Here is a 15,426-nt window from a genome sequence, read left to right as displayed (position 1 = left end):
TTTAAGGGGGTAGGTTGTAACATCTCGGAAAAATTCGTACAAAGACCAGAATACCACCTCAGGCAGAAATCACTAAGGATCGAATTCTGTAGAAATTAGGTGAAAATTAATTAAGCACTAAACAAAATAAATCAGATAATTAGCTCGAACCACTTTCTATACGAACTGCAAGACCCAAAACCATTAAAATTGCTAAACCAACATTGCCTAGAAACCTAGGATTAATCTCAAAACCCAATTGCTCTCAAGAGCACATTAAAACTCCATATCTGACTTGGACCGTGCGTCAAAAGTCCGATGATTGCGAAGCCATAAGGTTATGACCACCTTACTGGGCTTGACAACCATCATAGGAATTGAGTCTAAATAGTATCCAAAAATGCACCACTTGAGCCTGGAGCGAAATGTGTGAGAAACGTGAATATCTTTAGAAAATGAACTCAAACTTATGTGAATTGGGTCGTTCGCTTGCAGGCCAAATTTAATGTTTCAAACCATCAGATTCTAACCAATCTATACCCTTGGATCAGTGAAATTTCCCTGCACCCATTGGTAAACTTGTGGCCCTGATCGAGTGATGATGACCATTGGACTGATACGGGTCCTCCAAGGTCGATCTACAAATCTGATTAGACTGAAACCTTAACCTGGCTTAGATCCATGGTCAGGGAATTTACTCCAGGACTTAGGTGAGAAACGGGCCTCCAGATAAGTCCAGTTTGCCTGAAACAGATACCCTTTGGTTCTAACCCAAGTATACCATGGCCCTAGGGCCATTGACATCAATTATAGGCCTATATAAGGACCTTAAACCAGCCCTCTCACATTCTATATGATTTTCTCTAACCCTAGGAGAGAGAAGAGAGAAAAGAGGAGAAAAGAGTGAGGAGAAGAGAGTGAGATAGGGAGATCGTTCCTGAGATCCTTTCCCACAACTCCACATGCTGAATCGCCACCCCACCATCACTACACCATCGATTCTGACTTTGATTTGGGTAAGAAATCCTAACCCTAATTTTTTTTTGTTAGAAATCCAGAAAGTGGAATCAACAGAATAGCTAACCTATTTCATGATTTAGGTAGTTGTTGTGCTATAGATAGAAGCGTAGTGTACAAACTAAGTTTGTAACGAACAGATCGATGAAAGACGCAGACTATAAATATTTAGGTAATGTTTTTCAAGGCTTTCAATGTCAGTAATAATTTATTACTAACTTTTTTGCCACCATATGATCTTAGTTATAATGTATTCGATAGATTATACATGTGCGTGAACTGTGTGGATATATAATGCATTCCATGTGTTTGTTGAAATGTGTGAATGAAATCACTATCATGATTTGTACTTGCCATGACTATTAATCTAGAATACATGTTTTTTGTATGTATGACAACTCCTTTACGAAAGGATTTGCTATAATATATGCTATAACTAAGTTAGGGCAAGCATGTAGTAATGTGTAGGCTAAGTGTTTGATAAAATGTCTGAATGAGTAATTGTTTGTTGAATTGGAATTTTAAGGGTGTTGAGATAGGCTTCTCAACTACCTTATCTATGTGTATAAATTATTTCATGTAACCTTAATTTCACACACGTGATTTATGTGTAAAAATGCCTGTGTACAGTACCATGCTTTATCCATTTGATACAATGCTCAAATGATTATTGTATTTGGATTGTTTATTAATTTCTATTATGATTATCACATGTGATTACCTATTGCAATTGTATGCGATTGGGACTGATACGCAGTCCAGGCCATCGACAATGAATCCTGGTTGAGTGGCTGAACTAGATTCGCCACATTGGGTATATTCGATGAATCCGAGTTGTACGATGATTGTCGACAGTGGTTAGGCCACGTGGAGTGCTTACACGATCCATGTCAATTAATTCAGCATACGCCTGTACTAATTGAACTTGTCAAATAACCCGATTGGCCTATTATGTGTTTACCATGTATGGACGCTACTGCTTGAATCTAAGGTACCATTTACCAATGTAAAGCCCGTTTCAACCATGGTACCATGATCCTCTAAGACTCATGAGTCGAGTATGGTGGTATGGGACACTGTGGTCGAGATGTTGCCCTACGCTAGGGTGACAAGCCTCCCTGTAGTGTCCATTGAGCAACCTAAACTCGTGAGTTGAATACAGTGGTATGGGACACTGTATTCGAGTTATCGGCTTACGCTAAGGTAACAAGCCTTTACATAGTGTCCTCGAGTATAAAACAAGCCTATGTTGTGGTGATGAGCCTCTCGTAATGACCTGAACTTGCCTATTCACTGCTTTTCAATCAGGGGTGACATTGCCCTATAACTTGCCTATCGTATGTGATTAACTAGGATTAAAGACTCTAGATAGATCATTGTTTAGGTAAATGATATAAAAGAAGGTACCTTAGCTTCCCAAACTTGCTATATGAATAAGCCTAATTAAGAACTCGGCTAACATGTGCATGCACCGCACTGCATGTGCTTTGGCGATGAAGGCACATTGGGAGTATCATGTGTGACCGTGAGATGGTGTCATTGCAGGAGTGCAGGCGAGGGCATGCATCATTACTACATATTATCCTTACATTAAACAGAGCAATTAGGGAATGTTTTTTATATTGCTTTATCATTACTGCTTGCTGAATTGATAACATGTTAACCTTTGCCTTATAGTACCACTAAGTTGATCACTCAGTCTCACTCTAGGATGGTGTTTTAAAACACCAACCGAACTCTGTTGTAGATACAGGTGGCGACGATGTTTACGCAGATGATTGGGATTTCATAGACGAGGAAGAATTCTCCTACATTTTGCTATCAGGCGAGTCTATGTAGACCATGTACTGATCGATGGGATTACAGGGACTATAAGGATTAGTGGACATTTACATTTTTTATATTTTATAAATTTTGGATCAACACATGTATATATTCATCTTGGTAACATACTCATACTCTAGGGATTAAGAAACACTTTTATACATTATATACCTATCTCAGTCTTCCGCTTGCTTAACTTAATTATTTCTGGAGTATGATATGTTGTTTTACTATAATTCCACTCATGTTTAATGCACTAATATGGATAACATTTAAACATCATTATCTATGTTGCATAAGTGATGTGTTGGAACTCGGGAGTTGAGCTTCTGCTCGACCCTCGATTTTTGGGGCATTACAATACCACAATTAACAGTGGAGATAATGCTTTCTACTGTTTAAATCACATAAGGCCACCACAACATTTATTTTCCATCCAATCTGTCCATAAGGTCACAGAAACCTGTTAAGTGGAAAAACAAATATCATATTGACCCAAAGCTTCTGTGCACCCAAGAGGGTTTCAGGGGTAGTAGTTTAACCCCCCACTGTTTAATGCAGTGTGGCGCACCTGATACTAGGATCTGCCTCATTTTTAGTCTCAAGCCTTAAAGTGAGCTCACCAAATGAATGGACTATTTGGATGGAACACATCCATCATGGTGGGGCTATTGGCCGTCCAGCAAATGGATGGCCCAGATAAAACACTTGCATTAGCTCGGTCCCACGGACCCTATTGTCATCACAGCAGTGGGACCACAGAGCTACTGGTGTGTAGCTACTACTGTCCAGGCCCCTGGACAACCTAGACATAAAATACATATATCAAGGTGGTCCCCACCGTCTAGACCTCTGGATAGCGTGGATGTAAACTATACAACATGGTCAGGGCCCACTTGGCGTGATGACGTCCATACATCCCACCAAGATGCTGGTCGTCCAGTAGATGGATGGCCTAGTTGGGTCACATATAGATGGGGGTGGATCCACACGATCTGGACGGTCCAAATGAAAAGCAGATGGACGGAATGGAATATATACACCATGTGTGGGATCCACGCCAGTCCACTGACGTCAGTAGTAGCAACTACTACTGTTGTAAAGGGATGCATGGCATGGATGAAGCCCACATTACAGTGGTTCATGTCCAGATGGATTGACAGCTGGATAAAACCCTTACATCACATGGGTCCTACAGCAGGGATCAAACACATATATCACTGGTGGGTCCCACCATCCAGTCCACTAACGGCTGGGATCAACAGATACATCATGGTGACCCCTACGTGATGCACTCAGCACGTTATTAAGGTGGACCCCACATCCCATACATAGACGGGGTGATAACATATAAACATCAAGGTGCATCCCACATGGATGGGGTCCACCGTCAGATGGACGGTGTTGATAAAACCCATACATCAGTGGTCGGCCTTACCCAGCATGTCCAAATGGACGACTGGATGGCATGGATACATCACAATGGGCCACACAATCATCACACATAAAAAAGAAGAGAGAAAGAGAGAGATTGGATGGTGGAGTGACCCCGCCATTGTGGGCCCCTCTATACAATGCATACATCAAGTGGGTCTCACCCTATATGGGCCCTCAAATCATAAAACCCAAACAAAATCACCCACCGTCGATCTCCTTTTCCTTCTTCCGCCAATGAGATCTATAGCTCCAAGGGGTGCGATTTAAAGGTCGAGATGGACTTTAGAGGGTGGGATTGGGTGGTAGGGAGTGGGCCACACCTAGCTTCTTTAAGGAGCTTGGACGTTGCTCTCATGGAGTTGCATGAAAAATGGAGAGAGAGAATGAGAGAGAGTTGACTTTAGGGGTTACTTGGGGATGGGTGTTGTACTTGACATGATGGGATGGAGTACTTGACATTTGATGTGATTGCAATGCGTAACATTTTCCTCAAACTGAACGTAAGCCCACATCTCTTATCACGAGTATCACCTCGGTGCGTGAGACGCGGCATCAGAACCTCGGTGACGGCGCGGTTACTAGGGTACAAGTCTCGAGTCAAGCCGACTTTGATATACGGAACACGACCTAGGATCATGCGCAAATGCTGATAATAGATCGCGGGTCACTGAAATTTGACCGGGAAAACTATATAAGCTACGGAACGGTACGGGCTAGGATATGGGTCTCACATAGGGTATTCGCTCTACTGAGACCCCTGAGCAAGCAGAGCAAGAGCGTGCGAGCACCCTATTACGAGATTTTCTTCGGCTTGATCCCCCGTGATTCCAGGGAGAGCTCAATCCGACTGCAGCAGAGAGGTAGCACTCCCGAGTGCAGAAGATGTTCAAGACCATGAGATTTACGATCTAACATCAGGTCCCATTCGCAGTGTATATACTTGAGGGTGAGATTGAGTATTGGTGGGCCTATATTGCTAGTGCTACAGGGTTTAATTTCTTCTAGACATGAGAGGATTTCATGGACCTATTTGACGGTAGTATTTCCCCAACCACATTCGACGACAGCGAGCATTGGAGTTTAAGACACTTGTGTAGGGAGATATAACTGTGGTGCAGTACGCAGCTCGTTTTATCGCACTGTCTAAGTTAGCACTGCATTTAATTAATGATGAGGAGCAGAAGGCCCGCCGTTTTGAGAACGGCTTGCGTTTTGGTCTCCGACGCCATGTTATTAGCAATATGCTTCAGATGTTCGAGGAGGTCATACAAAGGACTCAGATCTATAAGGTAATCTGGGCCGGTTCATAGAGAGACCGTGATCATGGAGGAGACTGGAAGAGGTTGGCTCCCTCTGGTGACTCCCATCATCAATAGCACCACCCCCAGTAGAGGCGCACAAGCTGTCCAGCTGCCAGGGCACTAGCAGCACTAGTGGTACCCCCAACACCACCTTAAAGGCAGCTTCCGAGTGCCTATTTTGGATGCAGTGGGATAAGACACCACAGGTGGGAGTGTCCCCGACCGTAGTAGCTTCCGAGAGCACCACAATAACCTCCACTATTGGAGCAGTAACAACGACAGCAAGTCCCACCACCGAGGCCCCCTCAACAGCAGCAACATTAGCACTAGCCTCCGAGACCACAGTAGCTGAGGTAGCAATTTTGGCTGCAACAGCAGTAGAGACCTCATGGGGGACAGACACCTCCCCAGCCAGCTCATGATAGATTCTATGTGCTCAACAGGGCCCACAGTTATCCGGAGGAGTCGTTGAGGGTATCCTTCCTATCCCTTCATGATCGCTCGAGTATTATTTGATTCTGGTCTTCACACTCCTTTATGTTTGAGAACTTCTACTGTTCGACCGATTGCTAATAGAGTCTGCCCATGAGGGATTGTCAATGTCAACGCTCTTGGGGAAGACTGCATGTTAGGCCGCTTCTGTTCATCTTGCCCTATTTTGGGAGGGGAGAAGTTCTCCCCTGCTGATTTGTTTGTGCTGCCAATGTCTTAGTTTAACATCATCCTGGGTATGGATTGGCTTGCCGAGTACCACGCTGTCTTGGACTGCTTCGCAAGGACAAGCATGTTCTGTATGCCCAGCTTGCTACAATTTCAGTTTGTTGCCGAGCCTAGAGGAGAGCCGCTGTCTTGTTTGATGTCGTGTGTAGTAGAGGAGCCCGTAGCAGTGAGTGTTGATCAGTTGCCAGTGGTTTGTGATTTTCTCGATGTATTCCAGGAGATTTAGGATTACCGCCATGCCAACATATTAAGTTTCAGATTGATCTTGTACATGGTACCGCGCCTATCTCGAAAGCCCCATACCGTATGACACCGATGGAGTTGCGGGAGCTACAGTAGTAGTTTGACAAGTTGTGTAAGCTAGGCTTCATTCGTCTGAGTAGTTCACAATGGGGACCACCGGTACTATTCGTTAGGAAGAAGGATGGAATGTTAAGGCTCTGCGTTGATTACCACGAGCTTAACTAGGTCACGATCAAGAGCAAGTATCCGTTCCTGAGGATAGATGATTTATTTGATCAACTACAAGGTGCACAGTTCTTTTCAAAGATTGACCTACAGTTTGGTTATCATCAAATTCGGGTATGAGAGGAGGACATCCTGAAGACAGCTTTCAGGACGCACTATGGTCACTTTAAGTTTCAGGTCATGTCCTTCAAATTGAACAATGCGCCCACTATTTTCATGCAGTTGATGAACAAGGTCTTCCACCCTTACTCGAGTAGTTTGTTATGGTCTTCATCGACAACATTCTGATCTATTCGAGGACCTACGAGGACTATGAGCAGCATATGGGGATTGTGTTGTAGACCCTCCGTGCCCACCAACTTTATGCGAAGCTAGAGAAGTATGAGCTTTGGTCGAAGGAGGTGAAGTTCCTCGGTCATGTGGTGACGAGGGAGGGTGTCATAGTAAACCCCTCAAAGATAGATGCAGTGTGTCAGTGGGGCCACCCATGAACGCGTCCGAGGTCTGCAGTTTTCTTAGTTTGGCAAGATATTATTGATGCTTTATTGAGGGACTCTCTTGTATCGCAGCATCGCTGATCAGGTTAACCCGGAAGGGCACAGAGTTTGTGTGGAGTGACACCTGTGAGTGAGTATTTATGGAGCTGAAGGACTATCTCATGTCACTCTTATCCTCACTCTTCCCTCTGGGAGTGAAGAATTTTTTATATTTACCGATGCTTCGCATGTGGGTTTGGGTGTTGTCTTGATGCAGTATGGGAAGCTAATAGCTTATGCATCTTACCAGCTTAAGGTCCATGAGCTGAACTACCCCACGCATGATTTAGAGCTGGCAACAGTCATCTTCACATTGAAGGTGTGGAGATACTATCTATATGGGATCAGGTTCGAGCTCTTCTCCAACCACAAGAACCTGAAGTATCTCTTCTCTCAATCCGACTTAAACATGTGGCAGAGATGTTGGATGGAGCTCCTAAAGGACTATGATTTTGATCTTCAATACCACCCTGGTAAGGTGAATATGGTAGTAGATGCCCTCAGTCATTAGCCACGAGGCCTGGTGGCGCATATGATGATTTAGGAGTGGAAGATGCCCGAGGATATTATAGCGTATGACTTCGAGTTTGACTTGCAATCTTCTATCATTCAGTTATTGAGCCTATCGATTCAACCCTCTGTTATTGCAAGGATGATCGAGGCTCAGCGGTCAAATAAGTCAATTCAGAGTTATCAAGCAAATAACATTTGAGGGTCAGTCAGATTGACAAGTTGGTTCTGATGGTGGACTTCGCTTCAGAGGACGATTATGTGTCCCAGATATTCTAGAGTTGTGCAGAGATCTTATGACCGAGGCACATCGATTGAGGTTTTCTATCCACCCTGGCTCAATGAAGATGTACCGTGATATAAGGTGACACTATTTTTGGGTGGGGATGAAGCGCCAGATCTCCAGTTTTGTGGCCGAGTGTGACACTTACCAGCGTATCAAGGTCAATCATCATAAACCCCCAGGTCCATTGCAGTCGCTGAGCATCTTGATGTGGAAGTGGGAGCACGTATCCACCGATTTTATTATAGGCTTCCCAAGGACTCAGCGTAGTCATGACGCCATCTAGGTTATCGCGGATCGTCTGACAAAGTCAGTGCATTTTCTGGCGATTTGCGTGACTTAGCCTTTAGACTGGCTTGCTAGATTGTTTATTGATGAGATTGTGAGACTACAAGGTGTTCCAGTCTCGATCGTTTCTTACCAAGACCCGAGGTTCATGTCTCAGTTTTAGAGGAGCTTTTAGAAGGCTATGGGGTCTACCTTGCAGTTCAGCACAACGTATCATCCACAGACCGATGGGCAGACTGAGAGAGTTAATCAAATCCTTGAGGATATGTTCAGAGCTAGTGTGATCGGCTTCTCATGTAGCTAGGATGAGCATTTGTGCCTGACTGAGTTCGCATATAATAATAGTTATCAGGTGACTATTGGTATGGCTCCCTTGCGAGGCCTTATATGGTAGGCCATGTAGATCTCTTAGTTGTTGGGCCAAGATTCGAGAGCACTGTCCCATAGGCCCTGAGCTTGTGTAGAAGACATCGGAGGTTATCGACATCATCAGGCAGAGGATGCGCACAACTCAGAGCTGATAGAAGAGTTTTATTGATTGTTGTCGTCGTCCCTTGGAGTTTGTTGTTGGGGACAGAGTGTATCTCAAGGTCTTGCCCATGAAGGGCGTGGGTCGATTTGGAACGAAGGGCAAGCTTACCCCGAGGTTTATTGGACCTTTCAAGATCACTAGGCACGTTGACGCCGTGGCCTATAGGCTTGCCTTACCTTCTCTATCACCCCCCAAACTCAGAAATCGGATTCATAGGAATCCTAATCGTCGAATTCGGCACCGACAGCCTCCGTAGTACCCCATTCTCGACTCCCAGCGCCCATATGCCAGGTTTCGATCCTGGGATCCTATAAGGAGGATTTTCGAACGTACATTTATGTCGTAAGAAGCATAAATGCAAGTTTACCCAAATCACAAAAACAACATCAACATCTCATATCCACTAATATAAACTTTGAATACAATGCTGGAAGGGAAATACATATGTCAAAATAAAATCAAAGCTCCAAAAGACAGCTACACGCTCCAAGCTCAACGCTACTATAACCTAATGCCACCTGCACGCATCTATCGTGCATAAGCTTATAGAAAGCTTAGTGGGTGGTGAAAGTGTGTGCACAAGGTAAGTGCCGATTAAGTAATATTAGAGTAATCAGAGTAAGAGGAAATACTGCTAAGCCCATAAATCATACAATATCAGAAACACTGGCAAGATCATAAATCAAATGATATCAGAGTAATGCGAAAACATGCTGATAGGCCCATAAATACCATCATCCTTATCTAGGCTATGCGATGCAAAGAAATATAATAAATACAGTATCATATACTGATGAAGCAATGCAGATTAGCTATGCAATGCAGGGACAGTAAGCCAAATATCAGATGTTGATGAAGCAAGGCAATATGCGGTGCAAATGAAATGACCAAGCTAGAGTGAAGTCCGGATGATAGTAAGTAGTATTGTAGGCTATGGGGTCTAGCACAGGGGACTTCTATCCAAACTAGTCCCATACCTAAATTTAGATAGCTAGACTCAATGTAGTAAACTCCTGATCTCAGGTTAGTCGCGCGCCCAATCGAAATCCTTGTCATTACAAAGGTACACAATAATTAGTTGCACACCACCAACCCAAGTGGATATTGAATGAATGAATGAATGAATGAATGAATATGCAATTCCTACCCAATAAGTCCACATATCAGTACGATTTCTCTTTGGAATCATCACCGGGGTCTAGTACACTCTACATGCAAATCACTGCCCACTGACATGTGACCATGCAAGTGGAAGAGACCTCACCATCCGTCTGAACAGTAGTCAGCCAATATCTACCTGGAACATCGATAGTAGACTCATTCACAAGCTAGTTAAACTCAGCCTAGTTATGCCCCCTACCCTCGGGCGGGTAAGGCCACACCCCCTCCCAACCGACCTTGACACTGGGAGACGCGACCTCTTAGTATTCGGCTATCATGCGCTCATATATATCCACTCGATCTCAACGTTGGAGCGTCTCCTAGCCATGAATGTTTAGAAATTTTCACCCAGGGACATCTATGACGCTCGTATGCTAGAATAGATTTTTGGTGTCCCATCTAGCATCCACGATATGCATGTGGAGGCTACGGCCCTGATGTCGCTAGGGCACATAATGCAATATGCATGAGTCATAAAATCTAGCCATGCATCAATCCTGCACATACCGTGAGCTCATGTGAGACAATCTCTGCCTATCAGGGAGTCTCATAACAACCTGCCCAATGACATATGCAATGGTCAACCATATCTCATAACAAACATGTAGATGATGCGTATGGGTATGTATCATGATGCTATGCTGTCACATACTCATAACCGGTATCGACAATTAACCTCAACAATATGGACATTTAACTAACATTGCACCCAAGGAATGACCCACATAGAGCCTAAATATATGAGCCCATGGCCTCACACAAGGGCTAAATATACAATACTATGGGCCTCACTCAAGAGCTTAATACACATCATGATGGGCCTTTCACATGGGCCTAACATACATTACAATGGGCTCCATTGTCTGGCTCTCAATGCATCATAATGGGCCTCATCACATAGGCCTCATATACATCACATTGTGCCTCAAACACATCGTGACCGATTGCCGATTTCAATTGTCATCGCCGATTGCCGATTCTGATCATCAAGGCCAATTATTGATCGATTCTAATTGTTGTGGTCGATTGCCGATTCCGATCATCATAGCCGATTGTCAAGGCCCAATGTGAATACACATCACAACAGGCCTCAAATACGGGCCACATATATATATATATATATATATATATATATATATATATCACATTGGGCCTTGATAATCGCTACAATAATCAGAATCAGCAATCGGCCACAACAATTGGAATCGATCAATAATCGGCCTCGGTGATCCGAATCAGCAATCGACCATAACAATCAGAATTGATCGATAATTGGCCTCGATAATCGGTATCGGCAATCGACCACAACAATCGAAATTGATCAATAATCGGCCTCGATGATTGGCAATTGGCCACAACAATCGGAAGTGGCAATCAGCTATAATAATCGAAATCGGCAATCGGTCATGATAATCAGCCTTGATAGCTAATCGGCAATTGGCCTTGACAATCAAAATTGATTGATAATCGGCCTTAATGATTTAAATCGGCAATCGGCCACAACAATTGAAATCGATCGATTATTGGCCATGACAATCGAAATCAGTAATTGGCTATGACAATCGAAATCGGCAATCGATCACGATAATTAGCCTTGATCGCTAATCGACAATCGACCACGACAATCAGAATCGACAATAATCGGCCTCGATGATTGAAATTGGCTATCGGCCACAAAAATTAGAATCAATCGATAATCGGCCTCGATAATTGAAATCGGCAATTGGCCATGACAATCGGAATCGACAATCGGTCATGATAATCAGCCTCGATCGCTATTCGATAATTAGCCATGATAATCGGAATCGACAATAATCGGCCTTCATTATCAAAATCGGCAATTGGCCACAACAATCGGAATCGATCGATAATCGTCCTCGATAATCAGAATCGGCAATCGGTAACGATAATTCCATCGCTAATCAGCAATTGGCCTCGACCTCATTAATCAGCCTTGATAATCTCCCTAGACAATCGGAATCGACCGAATAAGGCCTAAGGGAAGGTCACAATGTGGACACTAAACCATCATTGCCCAACAATGTGGCCATTTAACCAACATTGATCCCAAGGAGTGGCCCACATAAACATCATTACATATATCACGGTCAAATCACAGATCACATCGGGTCTCAAATACACAACAGGTGGGCCCTGCACCTAGGCCTCAAATACATCACATGTGTCTGTCATATACATCACGAACACATCACAGTGGGCCTTCTCACGTGGGCCATATATACATCAATGTGGGCCTCACTAAATGGGGCACAAATACATCATAATGGGCCTCATATCTATGCTGCATATACATTACTATGGGCCTCAACTCATGGGCCTTAAATACACAATATGTGGACCCTGCACATAGGCCTCAAATACATCACGTGGGCCCACTAAATGGGCCACATATACATCATGTTAGGCCTCGCCAATGGGTTAAAAATATATCATATTGGGTCACATCACATGGGCCTCCACAATGGGCCTCATACATCACATCAAGGTGAGCCTCAACAATGGGCCTCATGTATCACATCGGGCCTAATTAAATGGGCCAAATCAATTGGTCGAATCAAATGAGCCAAGTTGAATGGGTCGAGTCAAATGGGCCGAGTTGAATGGACCAATTCAAATGGGTCGAACACAATTCATCTATTTTTAGAGATCAATATTTATATAAAAATGAATCATATCAAAAGATCAACTGGACCATAACATATTTAACCATGTTGATAATGATTTCCACGGTTAAATTCCAATGGGCCCCATCATAGGGTTAATTTCCCATCCAACCTATTCATAAGGTCACAAAGACTTGGATTTAGAGGAAAAATAAATATCATATTAGTCCAAACTTGGTAACCCAAGGGTTTTGATGGTGGACATTCAAACCCACTATTTTTAGTAATGTGGTCCACCTTATCCTAGATCTGTCTCATTTTTACTCTCAAGCCTTAAAATTATCTTTCAAAATGGTTGGACGGTTTGGATGCAACACATGCATCATGGTGGGTTCCATAGATGGATGGCGTGGATGAAACAGGTGGGGTCTACAGAACTTGATGATGCCACTATAGCAGCTATGTAGATGGTGTGAGGTGCATTAGCCATCCCCCCATACGTGGGGAGGCGTGGGATATAATACATACATCAGTGGTTCCGACATGGGGCCCACCATAACGTTCCATCCAATCTGTTGATAAGGTCATACGGACCTGAAAAAGAGGAAAAACAAATTTCATAACGATTGCAAAATGTCTGTGAAACCCCAAGGGTTTCAATGGTAGACATTCAATGCTCACTATTTCCTTGTACTGTGGTCCACCTAACTCCCACATACAACTATTTTTTCGATCCTCCACTGCCTAAAAGGGGGCCCACCAAATGCATGGTGTTGATGTTCTCACACATCATAGTGGGGCCTACAACTGGGACCCATGTCCTTTCCCGTTCATCCATAGTGCATCAGGATGCTGTTGCGCGTCCTCTGGACGTCCAATAGTAGCGTCTACTGCTAATTTTTTATGAAAAAGATGAAGTTTTGAGGTTTTTCCTAGATGGGGCCCGTATCAGGTGAATCTACTCCATCCATTTGATTCAATGACTTAAGTCTAAATGAGCCCAATATTCAGCATGTTTTGGCTCAAGGTGGGTCCTAATAGATTTGGACGGTAGAAATCACAGTTTTCTATGGCATTGCCTGCTTGATTATCGGATTGGCTTCATTTTTTGGCTCAACACCTAAAATGGGCTGAGAAATAGGATGGATGGCGTGGATCATATTCATTCGTCAAGGTGGGGCCTACATGAGCAGCCCACCCCAAGGCTTTAAGATGAGCTAATATTTTTGTTGTTTGGTGGTCAGTACACCATGTCGTCAATTCACACTTCATTGCACGGCCACGTCCAGCGTCCCTGAATGTTAAAGAATGCAACACTTATTTAAGGTGGGCCCCACCTATAGACTTGTTACCAGGTGGGCCACCAAATGGCTGGATGGTGTGGATCAGACATATCAAGGTGGGGTACATTCGGGTGGGCCACTCGGCCACATCATCACACCAAAAAAATATGAAAGAGAGAGGGAGAGAGAGAGAGAGAGAGAAATAGACACGTATGATGGAGGGACCCCAACATTATGGGCCCTCCCTTTCATGCATTCAATCGTACATCAAGTGGGTCCCAATACATGTGGGCCCACCAAATCAAATCAATGGTGGAGATTCCTTCTCCACCAAAATGAAAGGTCTAGATGACCTTTTTCAAAATAGAAAGTAAACATCATGATGGGGTCCATGGAGAATGGCCCCATCATGAAATGATCATGAGAATAAAGGTGGGCCATCGGCCACATCTAGGGTCCAAAGTGAGATCCATGCCATCAATCGGTAAGCCTCACTTGGCCCATAAGAAAAATGAAATCTAGGCCTATAGAAACACCCACCATTAGATCTCCTCTTCCTTCTTCCGTCAATGCATGCTAGAGCTCCAATGGATGAGATTTAATGGTCGAGATTGGTTTTGGATGGTGGGATTGGGTGGTGGGAAGGTGGGCCACACCTAGCTTTCTCATGGAGCTTGGACGTTTGCTCCTCTCATGGGGTTTCTTGCTTGAAAATGGAGAAATGAGAGAGAGAGAGAGAGAGAGAGAGAGGATGTGATGTAAAGAGAGACAAAGAGAGAGAGAGAGGGAGATTGGTGATGGAGTGAGTGATGGGTACTTGACATGCAAGGGGGTGTAAGAGAGAGAGTTGACTTTGGGGATGGTGTTGTACTTGACATGATGTGGTAATTGATGGGACATGTTGTAAAGATTCTATTGGGATTGTAAACACGCGACGTTTCCTTGAACTAAATGCAGGCCCACATCTCCTTGCCTGGGTATCACCTCGACGCGTAATACATAGCGTCAGAACCGCGGCGACGATGCGGTCGCAATGGTACAAGTCTTGGGTCAAGCTGACTCTAGAATATGGGACATGACTCAGGGTTGCTTCCAAATACAGTCTACGAGTCATGGGTCACCGGAATTCGACTGAGAGGATCGCGGAAACCTATGGAATGGTACAGGCTAGGATACGAGTCTGACATCTCAGTTGTTTGGCATCAACAATATTTTTCATGTTTCAATGATGTGAAAGTGTGGGTTAAACACCATTCCTATGATTGATTGCCAGCCTCTTGTGGTCCGTGAGGATGCTTCCTATATTGAGCATCCAGTTCACATCCTTGATCGGAAGGAGCAGGTCCTCCGGACTAAGGTCATTCCTTTAGTTAAGGTCCAATGGGGTCACCATTTTATTGAGGAGACATCTTAGGATCACAAGGCTGAGATTCGCGAGTGTTATCCCCATCTTTCTGTTGGTT

Source organism: Magnolia sinica, chromosome 2, assembly GCF_029962835.1.
Source record: "Magnolia sinica isolate HGM2019 chromosome 2, MsV1, whole genome shotgun sequence".
Classification (NCBI taxonomy): Eukaryota; Viridiplantae; Streptophyta; class Magnoliopsida; order Magnoliales; family Magnoliaceae; genus Magnolia; species Magnolia sinica.
This window is presented reverse-complemented; position numbering follows the sequence as displayed.